We start from the raw sequence: 12,567 nt of genomic DNA on the forward strand, positions 1-12,567 counted from the left end.
TAGAAGGCACGGCGGTCGGCCGAGCGGACAGCACGCTGGTCTTGTGATCCTGTGGTCCTGGGTTCGATCCCAGGCGCCGGCGAGAAACAATGGGCAGAGTTTCTTTCGCCCTATGCTCCTGTTACCTAGCAGTAAAATAGGTACCTGGGAGTTAGTCAGCTGTAACAGTCTGCTTTCTGGGGGTGGAGGCCTGGTCGAGGACCGGGCCGCGGGGACACTAAAAAAAAGAAAAAAGCCCCGAAATCATCTCAAGATAACCTCAAGATTGTGAAAAATAACCCCCATTGACAAACCACCAATATTACAATAGTTCCCCCACTGATACATCGTATTCTGGTCGATTGGGCAATCAACACGACCTATCAAGTGAGAGGACAGGATGAACCGGCTTCGGTATAGTAACCTTCCGAAACCCTACACAAGGAAGCCTCTGGCGGCCGCGGCTTCCGGATGGTATCTGTGTCGGGTTGTGACTCAGACATTGGGCTCCGGCACAAGGAACCAAAGCACTCAAGTCACACACACACACACACACCTGTTATACAAACGTGACTGTGGATGAGGCATGTTTGCCTGTGTAAACACACGCCACAGCAGCGCCACACTGGTACAATGGTACCAGTGGTACCATTGAAGGTACCACTGGTACCTTCAACAATGGGTCATATATACACAATTGATTGTCTTGTGGGGGGGGGAGCGCTACAGCACGCTGTGGGGTCCTCATATGTGACATCACGTCCACACACCTGGCTGGGGTTACAGCTCTGTCATGATGTATGTACACCTGACTGGTATTATAGACGTGCTGTAGTGACGTACACATACCTGGCTGGCATACAGGTGTAGTAAGGTGTGTGGCCCACTCTACAGGTGTAGTAAGGTGTGTGGCCCACTCTACAGGTGTAGTAAGGTGTGTGGCCCACTCTACAGGTGTAGTAAGGTGTGTGGCCCACTCTACAGGTGTAGTAAGGTGTGTGGCCCACTCTACAGGTGTAGTAAACCTTGCCCCAACGTCTTACAGTTTACCTTATAATACAAACACACAAATATGTTTAATACAAATCTTCATGCAATAATAAATTCAACCCAATCTCTGGATTGGCCACTCCGTAACAAATACAACTGTTCTCTATAACCAAACATATACTAACCCAAGCAACCCCCTTAACCTAACGAGGTCGATATATATACAAAAAATATCAATATTGTGTTATTTTAAGTAATGTGTCGAATAATTAAGAGATTGGGCGACTCCGTTACAAATGTGACGTATTAGGTTAAAAAGGTCGAGTTGTATACCTCAGGTGAGAAATACATGCTACTACTAGGTCGGTTGAGGCGGCGGGGCTGCGCCTAGAGTCCCTGTGATTAGGGGAAAGTGGTTCTGGGTACTTGCTGGTGATTAGGTCGGGTCGTTAGCGGCGCCTGTAGTGCTCACAACTTGGAGACGTGTGAGAGAGGAGTGAGAGAGTGAGGGTGAGAGATGAGAGAGAGGGGTGAGAGAGATGAGAGAGAGGGGTGAGAGAGAAAGGTGCTGACACACACTCAAGATAACCTCAAGACGTTGGTTGAAACGTTTGGAGATTGTTGAGCTGCCAATGACTACCAAGACCTTTGTCACCACACAAGTGAAAGCTTAAGTGATATCATGGCAGAAAAACACACATACAGGGGCTAGCGGCTGAGTGGACAGCGCTCTGGACTCGTAATCCTAGGATCCGGGTTCGATCCCCGGTGATGGCAGAAACAAAATGGGCGGAGTTTCTTTCACTGCGATGCCCCCCCCCTGTTACCTAGCAGTAAACAGGTACCATGCAGCTGTTATGGGCTGCTTCCTGTGTGTTTGGTGGGGTGGGGGGGGTGGGGTGGGGGGTTAGTAGTAACAGTTGATTGATTGACAGTTGAGAGGCGGGTCGAAAGAGCAGAGCTCAACCCCGCAAGCACAACTAGGTGAATACACACACACACACACACACACTATGGAATGCATTAGGCAGTGATGTGGTGGAGGCTGACTCCATACACAGTTTCAAGTGTAGATATGATAGAGCCCGATAGGCTCAGGAATCTGTACACCTGTTGATTGACGGTTGAGAGGCGGGACCAAAGAGCCAGAGCTCAACCCCCGCAAACACAACTAGGTGAGTACACACACAAGGGAGCGAGGCCACACAATCATCTCACAACACATGGTAAACAATGCCTCCCCCCCCCCTCCCCTAACTACCACCATCTAACATTCACTAACAGCTTCACAATCCATCACATGGTATACCCCCCCCCCCCACTGTCACTCCCCTTGTCATTCATGCCTCACTGTATCTCTCACTGTCATTCCCTCCCCCCTTTTACATTCTCTAAATTTATTACCTCTTCCTCATCGTTCCTCCTCTCTTAACCCCCCCCCCCCCACCTCCTGAATCACTCTGCCCCCCCCCTTTCTTTCTCGTTATGTCTCTGTCTCTTGATGCTGTCTCAGTCCTCTGTCTGTCTGTCTCCCCCGGCCACAAGTGCCACCACACACACACACACCTGGAGCAGCAGTATACATACATACATACATACATACAAGGGAAGGTTATCTTGAGATGATTTCGGGGACTTTTTTAGTGTCCCCGCGGCCCGGTCCTCGACCAGGCCTCCACCCCCAGGAAGCAGCCCGTGACAGCTGGCTAACTCCCAAGTACCTATTTTACTGCTAGGTAACAGGGGGCATAGGGTGAAAAACTCTGCCCATTGTTTCTCGCCTGGGATCGAACCCAGGACCACAGGATCACAAGTCCAGCGTGCTGTCCGCTCGGCCGGCCGGGAAGCATAGCCTTCGTATACACCATGGTACACAGCCTCGTATACACCACTATACAGTACCTAAATACAACACCTTCACTCATATACAACTACAATGCCGGCCTCCGCCACGACAGGAAGTGACACTAGCTATCTGTTTGTTTGTTTGTGTTTGTTTGTGGCTGACCTGTGTTTATTTACTCATTAACCCAGCCGTAACCCCCCCCCCCCCGCCCTATTTATGAATGAAATACACTTAACAAACAATCCGTTCTCAGGCCACGTTCACTACACGAATCAGGAACCTGTACACCAGTTGATTAACAGTTGAGAGGCGGGACCAAAGAGCCGAAGCTCAACCCCCGCAAGCACAACTAGGCGAGTCAGAAACCCCAGCAACCTCTGATGTACAATATGACGCCGGAGAGCAGGGGGGGGGGAATGGGGGGGAGGAATGGGGGGGGGAAGAGAAAGGGAACATAGGTAGCGGAAGAAAGAGCAAACTTAAGGGGAAGGTGTGAGGGAAACTAGAGAGAGGGAGGGGGTTGGGTGAGGGGGGAAACTAGAGAGGGAAGGGGTTGGGTGAGGGGGAAACTAGAGAGGGAAGGGGTTGGGTGAGGGGGGAAGTAGAGAGGGAAGGGGTTGGGTGAGGGGAAACTAGAGAGGGAGGGGGTCTGGGTGAGGGATGGGACGGGGAGGAAGGATATAACAATCGATGAGGAATGTGTGGGTAACCTTGGGGCTCCACGGAGACCAACTAGAGGGAGTGAGAGAGAGAGAGGTGTAAAGGAAGCTAGGTGGAGTGTGCAGGCAGCCATGGAAGGGGTCCGGGTGAGGTCTATAGGGAGGGAGGGCTGAACAGGGCCAGCGTAAAACTCTAGAAACCTACTACAGGTAAAGCAGAGGTAAACCCCATGATCATGAGGGGCTAAGGGGTCGGGTGTGTGTCAGACAGTTGGAGACGGAACACTGAGTAACCCATCCGTCCGTCTGTCCGTCTCTCTCTCTCTCTCTCTCTCTCTCTCTCTCTCTCTCTCTCTCTCTCTCTCTCTCTCTCTCTCTCTCTCTCTCTCTCTCTCTCCACCCTCCAACACCTCCCTCACACACATCTCATCAAACACATAAGCAACTCTTTACGAAACCTGTACATCTTCCGTCAACCATGGCGGCTTTCTTTACATCTATTAAAACAAATGATGACCAACGGTCCGGCCGGAGGGTGTCTATAACAATCACCTACTTGGCTTGTGAAGTTCCGCAGATCGTAAGTTAAAACACGGCCGAGATGACCGGAAAGATGTACAGGTTTCGTAAGACGACTCGTAAATGCTTGAGGAATTCTGGACTAGAGTGAGCGAAACATTAAGGAACCAGCTGAGGCTTTACCACCAACCGGTGCGGATATAATGATATCATTATACTCCAGGAACTGGATTAAACGGAATTAGAAATTAGAAAGCTAAGAAACTTTAGGAAACCTCGATAACTTCTCCGAAACACAAGAGGAGGTGTAGAGGCAGGGAACACAAGAGGAGGTGTAGAGGCAGGGAACACAAGAGGAGGTGTAGAGGCAGGGAACACAAGAGGAGGTGTAGAGGCAGGGAACACAAGAGGTGGTGTAGAGGCAGGGAACACAAGAGGAGGTGTAGAGGCAGGGAACACAAGAGGTACTGTAGAGGCTAAACACAGCACATACAAGCCAAGCGTGACCATTTAGTAAACTGTAGAACAGAGTATAGCGCTATTGGCCATGCCTTGACCAATCACGTCTCCATTAGGGTACACGCTTGACCAATCACGTTCAGCCTTGGTCACTCGCTCCACCAATCACACCCCCGGCGTCTTTGCCTTGTGAAAGAGACATTAACACTCACCAGCGGCAGTTCAAAGGCAGTCACGAGACAATGCAGGATTGAGCAGCGCCCTGTGGCGCTCCTTATCAAGCCTTCTTATGTGTTAAGAAAAAGATCTACGTGAGAGGAAGTAGCAGGACCCCACTGCTACGTGCTGCCCGTCTCACAGGGTACACCCAAACACAGTTGTCTAATTCCTGGCTGTCTTTGCCCCTGTCTAAGTCAACGTCACCCACCTTTGTCTGTCTGTCTGTCTCTCTGTCAACCCACGTCCACTCCAGTCTGTCTGAACCACCACCTGTCTTTCATTCCTCTTGCTCGTATCCCCTTCCCTCTCTCTCCCCCTCCCACCTCCCACCGGGGTCACCTTTCCCTTGTGAACTGCGCCTCAATGCACCTTGATAGGAAGGTGTTGTATTTATACAATACATTTATAATAAATCATTATTCACTCTCCGATCAGAGTACACCTCACCACGAGTACACCCACACAATGAAGGGAAACTGACGATTCGAGTGTGTCTTGGGAGTGAACGCAACATAAATCTAACTCCCGCAGCACACATAAATACGATAACGACAGCAAAACTTAGAACATCATTCAGAAACCTAAGTAAGCGGGCATTTAGGGTGCTTTACATTGCCTACGTCAGACCAGTCTTTGAGTATGCAGCGTCGCAAATACATAAGGAAACTGGAAAAGATTTAGAAGTTTGCGACGAGGCTCGTCTCTGAGTTACGAGGGATGGGGCTATGAAGTGCGACGGATGGAACTGAACTTTACGACGCTAAAAAAAGGAAGGAGCGAGGAGATATGATAGAGACTTATGGAAATTGACAGTTTAAATAGAGGAAATGTTCACACTGAACACCAACCAAACGAGGGAACATGGGTGGAAGCTGGAAACTCAGATGAATAACAGATGTTAGAAAGTTTTCATGGAACCGGTCGGCCGAGCGGACAGCACGCTGGACTTGTGATCCTGTGGTCCTGGGTTCGATCCCAGGCGCCGGCGAGAAACAATGGGCAGAGTTTCTTTCACCCTATGCCCCTGTTACCTAGCAGTAAAATAGGTACGTGGGTGTTAGTCAGCTGTCACGGGCTGCTTCCTGGGGGTGGAGGCCTGGTCAAGGACCGGGCCGCGGGGACACTAAAGCCCCGAAATTATCTCAAGATAACCTTGAGAGTTGTGGGAAAATGGGATGAACTGAAGGAGCAGGTTGTGGAAGCAAACTCTATTCATAATTTTAAAATTAGATATGATAGGGACTAATAGGTCCTATGGGACTTATGATATAATAGGGACGGTTAAATACAGGGAAACAGGACAGGAGTCATTGCTTTAATCAACCGTCAGCTAGACAGACGGGATTCAAGGGACAATGCTCGATCCTGCAAGCACAAATGGGCGAGTACAAATGAGTACACCTCCCCACGAGCACATCACACATGTGTCTGCCAATGCACAGGTTACATAATACTGAACATAATTAGTGACTGAGCGCCTTCCCCCCTTCAGGTACGAGGGGGGGGGGGGGTCACGGGGTACCAAGCGACTCCTCCCCCCAATAGTGAACCCTGGACTTGGAGCCAGGCTTGTGTTGGGGGTGGGGGGGGGAGGGATTACACGCTCACGTCCAAACAAGGGTGGCTCGCCTTGGACCACCCGCCGTCGCTGGAGTCAAACAGTGTGTTTCTTTGGGTCTGTGTGAGTAAGCCTTATTGGTGGGGAGGTGGGGAGTGGGGGGAAGGTGGGGCGTGGGGGGAAGGTGGGGAGGAGTGGGGGGGGGTACTCCCCAGTGACTAGGGGCAAGTGCGGGTCTAACTCTTTCTCCCCCAACTACTAGCATTGTTGTACCTGTTGCCTTACAATCACACTATTGTGACGTGCGGATTGTTCGTCGACTCAGGCCTCAGAGTTGTGGGCGGAGGTGGAGGCTTCCACAACGTTATGTGCATTCCACTTGTTGGCTGCCACCCCCACCCCCCCGCCACCCCATGTACAGGGCAGAATCTTTCCTTACATTTCCTAAGACGCATTTATGTCTCCAGCTTCCACCTGTGCCCTCTTGTCCCTAATTCCTCTCAATATGAAGAGGTTATCCTTGTCCACGTTACCAATTCCCCTCAGTATTCTGCATGTTGTGATCATATCTTCTCTGTTTCTTCTCTCATCTTGGGCTGTGAGATTTAATTCCACTAGCCTACGAGAATAGGCTCTCCAGGGAGCTGGAACCAATCGTATTGGCGTTTGGCTTTCCACTGGAGACTTTCGGCGCTGTGGAGAGAAGGGAACCTGCTGCATGGGTGACAGCTTCTCCCTCGTATCAACCTGGAGAGCCAAATTCTCGTAACTTGACCCTCTAAGCACTGGCACTAGTCTTCTTGCAAGCCTTTGTACTCTTCGATTTTGGCTTAATGCAGGCATAGGTGTGACTTCCATGCCGATGCTGCATATTGTAATATTGGTCTAACAAAGGTTGTATATTAAATATTTTTTTTTTACTGTCTGTGCCTGCAGGATCGAGCCGTTAGCTCTTGGACCCCGCCTCTCTAACCGTCGGTTGTCTAATGTTTCAACTCCCGGCCGATTTTATCTATTATATCTTCCGTTTGTGTGTGTGTTCTGTGATAACACACGTTTGTGTGTGTGTTCTGTGACAACACACGTTTGTGTGTGTTCTGTGACAACACACGTGTGTGTGTGTTCTGTGACCACACACGTTTGTGTGTGTGTTCTGTGACAACACACGTTTGTGTGTGTTCTGTGACAACACACGTTTGTGTGTGTTCTGTGACAACACACGTTTGTGTGTGTGTTCTGTGACCACACACGTTTGTGTGTGTGTTCTGTGACAACACACGTTTGTGTGTGTGTTCTGTGACAACACACGTTTGTGTGTGTGTTCTGTGACAACACACGTTTGTGTGTGTGTTCTGTGACAACACACGTTTGTGTGTGTGTTCTGTGACAACACACGTTTGTGTGTGTGTTCTGTGACAACACACGTTTGTGTGTGTGTTCTGTGACAACACACGTTTGTGTGTGTGTTCTGTGACAACACACGTTTGTGTGTGTGTTCTGTGACAACACACGTTTGTGTGTGTGTTCTGTGACAACACACGTTTGTGTGTGTGTTCTGTGACAACACACGTGTGTGTGTGTGTTCTGTGACAACACACGTGTGTGTGTGTGTTCTGTGACAACACACGTGTGTGTGTGTGTTCTGTGACAACACACGTTTGTGTGTGTGTTCTGTGACAACACACGTGTGTGTGTGTGTTCTGTGACAACACACGTGTGTGTGTGTGTTCTGTGACAACACACGTTTGTGTGTGTGTTCTGTGACAACACACGTGTGTGTGTGTGTTCTGTGACAACACACGTGTGTGTGTGTGTTCTGTGACAACACACGTGTGTGTGTGTTCTGTGACAACACACGTTTGTGTGTGTGTTCTGTGACAACACACGTTTGTGTGTGTGTTCTGTGACAACACACGTTTGTGTGTGTGTTCTGTGACAACACACGTTTGTGTGTGTGTTCTGTGACAACACACGTTTGTGTGTGTGTTCTGTGACAACACACGTTTGTGTGTGTGTTCTGTGACAACACACGTTTGTGTGTGTGTTCTGTGACAACACACGTTTGTGTGTGTGTTCTGTGACAACACACGTTTGTGTGTGTTCTGTGACAACACACGTTTGTGTGTGTTCTGTGACAACACACGTTTGTGTGTGTGTTCTGTGACAACACACGTTTGTGTGTGTGTTCTGTGACAACACACGTTTGTGTGTGTTCTGTGACAACACACGTTTGTGTGTGTTCTGTGACAACACACGTTTGTGTGTGTGTTCTGTGACAACACACGTGTGTGTGTGTGTTCTGTGACAACACACGTGTGTGTGTGTGTTCTGTGACAACACACGTTTGTGTGTGTGTTCTGTGACAACACACGTGTGTGTGTGTGTTCTGTGACAACACACGTTTGTGTGTGTGTTCTGTGACAACACACGTGTGTGTGTGTGTTCTGTGACAACACACGTTTGTGTGTGTGTTCTGTGACAACACACGTTTGTGTGTGTGTTCTGTGACAACACACGTTTGTGTGTGTTCTGTGACAACACACGTTTGTGTGTGTGTTCTGTGACAACACACGTTTGTGTGTGTGTTCTGTGACAACACACGTTTGTGTGTGTGTTCTGTGACAACACACGTTGTGTGTGTGTTCTGTGACAACACACGTTTGTGTGTGTGTTCTGTGACAACACACGTTTGTGTGTGTGTTCTGTGACAACACACGTTTGTGTGTGTGTTCTGTGACAACACACGTTTGTGTGTGTTCTCTGTGACAACACACGTTTGTGTGTGTTCTCTGTGACCACACACGTTTGTGTGTGTTCTCTGTGACCACACACGTTTGTGTGTGTTCTCTGTGACCACACACGTTTGTGTGTGTTCTCTGTGACCACACACGTTTGTGTGTGTTCTGTGACAACACACGTTTGTGTGTGTTCTGTGACAACACACGTTTGTGTGTGTTCTCTGTGACCACACACGTTTGTGTGTGTTCTGTGACAACACACGTTTGTGTGTGTTCTCTGTGACAACACACGTTTGTGTGTGTTCTCTGTGACAACACACGTGTGTGTGTGTGTTCTGTGACAACACACGTTTGTGTGTGTGTTCTGTGACCACACACGTGTGTGTGTGTTCTGTGACAACACACGTTTGTGTGTGTGTTCTGTGACAACACACGTGTGTGTGTGTGTTCTGTGACAACACACGTTTGTGTGTGTGTTCTGTGACAACACACGTTTGTGTGTGTTCTGTGACAACACACGTTTGTGTGTGTTCTGTGACAACACACGTTTGTGTGTGTTCTGTGACAACACACGTTTGTGTGTGTGTTCTCTGTGACAACACACGTTTGTGTGTGTGTTCTCTGTGACAACACACGTTTGTGTGTGTTCTGTGACAACACACGTGTGTGTGTGTGTTCTGTGACAACACACGTTTGTGTGTGTGTTCTGTGACCACACACGTTTGTGTGTGTGTTCTGTGACAACACACGTTTGTGTGTGTGTTCTGTGACAACACACGTGTGTGTGTGTGTTCTGTGACAACACACGTTTGTGTGTGTGTTCTGTGACAACACACGTGTGTGTGTGTTCTCTGTGACAACACACGTTTGTGTGTGTGTTCTGTGACAACACACGTTTGTGTGTGTGTTCTGTGACAACACACGTGTGTGTGTGTTCTCTGTGACAACACACGTTTGTGTGTGTGTTCTGTGACAACACACGTTTGTGTGTGTTCTGTGACAACACACGTTTGTGTGTGTTCTGTGACAACACACGTTTGTGTGTGTTCTGTGACAACACACGTTTGTGTGTGTTCTGTGACAACACACGTTTGTGTGTGTTCTGTGACAACACACGTTTGTGTGTGTGTGTTCTGTGACAACACACGTTTGTGTGTGTGTGTTCTGTGACAACACAAGAACATTAACCACAAGAGCAGTGGTATAACAAGAGTAGTGTTCCTTCAGGACAAAGAATCAAGCGGTGTTGCCCTCTCTCTCTCTCTCTCTCTCTCGCTTGTCACTCGATCTTTCAACTTCCTCTCAACCCTCCTCAACCCCCCAGATGCTGACGTCTCCAGTATACAGCATCCACACCTTCCTTATGCGTAAAACACTTACTATCCTCACACACGACATTCACCGCCGTGCTCTCCAAGTAGAGAGCACACCGCGTGTAGAGGGCTGGTTATCTTGAGATGATATCGGGGCTTTAGTGTCCCCGGTGAGCTGAACCTTTTCCTAGATATAGTTCACTACTAGAGTAGTAGCATCAGGTGACTTACCTGAGCCAAGGTTCACCAAGTCCTGGTCCCCCTCACCCCCCCTCCCTCCCCCCCTTTTACCACACTTCTAAGGTAAATTCTCCCTGCGCAAGTCTACATACGTGTGTACTTTTACCTAAATACACAATTAATTGATTGATTTATTTACGCATTAACTTACGAAACCTGTACATCTTTCCCCATCAAGTGGGGTGCTTTGTGATGCATTAAGCACACAGTGTATGAGCGCCAAAGCACCCCGAGGCTCTCTATAACAACAGTAACAGGGTAAATGTATAATAAATCTAACCCTCTGGTGCGTTACCCCCCCCCCTGGCCGGTTATATGCTGGCCGGAATGGAGTCAGCTGAGAGGGCCGGATGTGTTTGGTTGGCGATTTAAGAGGTCACTAACGCACGCATGCACGCACGCACGCACGCACGTACGCCAAGGGAGCTGGGCGAAGCGAATCAAGACAACTTAAACCAACCCAAGTTCGTCCGGCCAGGTAAGTCAGGCCAGGTGGGCCAGGCCAGGTGGGCCAGGCCAGGTGGGCCAGGCCAGGCTTGACACCTGACACATCTTGGTGGCCAAAGGGGGGGGGGAAGCGGAGGGGGAGAGGGGACGAGACTCACACATCTAAGGTTTCCGTCACAGGTGTTGAGACCACTATTGTTAGCATGGTGCCAGGGGGTGCCAGGGGGTGCCAGGGGGTCCCAGGAGGTGCCAGGGGGTATCAGGGGTGCCAGGGGGTCCCAGGAGGTGCCAGGGGTGCCAGGGGGTCCCCAGGAGGTGCCAGGGGGTACCAAAGGTAGCCAGGGGTGCCAGGGGGTGCCGGGGGGTCCCAGGAGGTTCCCAGGTGGTGCCAGGGGGTGCCAAAGGTAGCCAGGGGTGCCAAAGGTGCCAGAGGTAGCCAGGAGGTGCCAGGAGGCCCCAGGAGGTGCCAGGGGGGTGCCAGGGGGGTGCCAGCCCAAGAGAAGACTCACAACTTCGGGAGAGGCACGTGTGAAGGGAAGGTGGTGTTGGAGAAAGGGAATAAAGGAGGGGAAGGAAGATCAGAGACAGACTTGGACCTCATATTACAACACCCCCCAACATGTCACCCCTCCCCCCCCTCCCCCCCTCCACATAAAACAGGTAAACCTTCCACAAACCACGCCCCGAAAAAACAAACAAACGAAGCATTGATCATCAAATCTCTCCTCTCACTCGGCGTCAAGCAAGCAATAAAGAAAACAAGGCAAACAAACAAATGAAGACCTGGCGGCTAACAGCAACACAGGTTATGACAAGTGGAGGGGGGGGGGCGGGGGGGGCAGAAGACCTCTCGAAACCCTCTCCAGGTATAGTCCAGGTATGCCCAGAAACGTGACCCCCCGTTATACTGAGGTTGAATAACGAAACCGTATTTACGAAAGGTTCAACGAAGTTTAGAAATGTTTAACGAATACGAGTATCGACAAGGTTCCCCAAGACGCAACACTCTTCAACAGGAGTTATCTTGATCTTGAGTTATCTTGAGATGACTTCGGGGCTTTTTAGTGTCCCCGCGGCCCGGTCCTCGACCAGGCCTCCACCCCCAGGTAGCAGCCCGTGACAGCTGACTAACACCCAGATACCTATTTTACTGCTAGGTAACAGGGGGCATAGGGTGAAAGAAACTCTGCCCATTGTTTCTCGCCGGCACCTGGGATCGAACCCAGGACCACAAGTCCAGCGTGGTGTCCGCTCGGCCGACCGGCTTCCGGGGTCAACAGAAATCAACAATCAAATCAGAAGGTAGTCTGGGGCGGTTGCTAGGGCGTGCCCGGTGGCATTACCCGGCACAACTCGGGACTACCAGAGTGTATAACTAGCAGGGCGTAACTAAGACAGTGAACTAGCAAGTCAGAGAGAGAGGGAAGTAAGACTCACAGGGAAAATGTTGAACACTTTCATGGAGGGTGAGGGAATACCACATTGTTTAGGGGAAAGCTAAGTTCCAGGGTGGGGAGGTTGGGGGAGATGGAGGTGGGGAGTGGTGGGGAGGTTCTCCCCTACCCAATGAGCTTACCCTCCCTCACAACTGCCCTCCCTC

The 12,567-nt window shown here is 50.1% G+C and overlaps 1 protein-coding gene across 1 annotated transcript in view; it reads right to left on the bottom strand.

Moving 5' to 3' along the window:
- LOC138359133 (titin homolog) overlaps positions 1-12,567 on the bottom strand; it is a 290,896-nt gene that overhangs the window by 114,892 nt on the left and 163,437 nt on the right.

Source organism: Procambarus clarkii, chromosome 89 (genome assembly GCF_040958095.1).
Source record: "Procambarus clarkii isolate CNS0578487 chromosome 89, FALCON_Pclarkii_2.0, whole genome shotgun sequence".
In the NCBI taxonomy this organism is placed as follows: domain Eukaryota; kingdom Metazoa; phylum Arthropoda; class Malacostraca; order Decapoda; family Cambaridae; genus Procambarus; species Procambarus clarkii.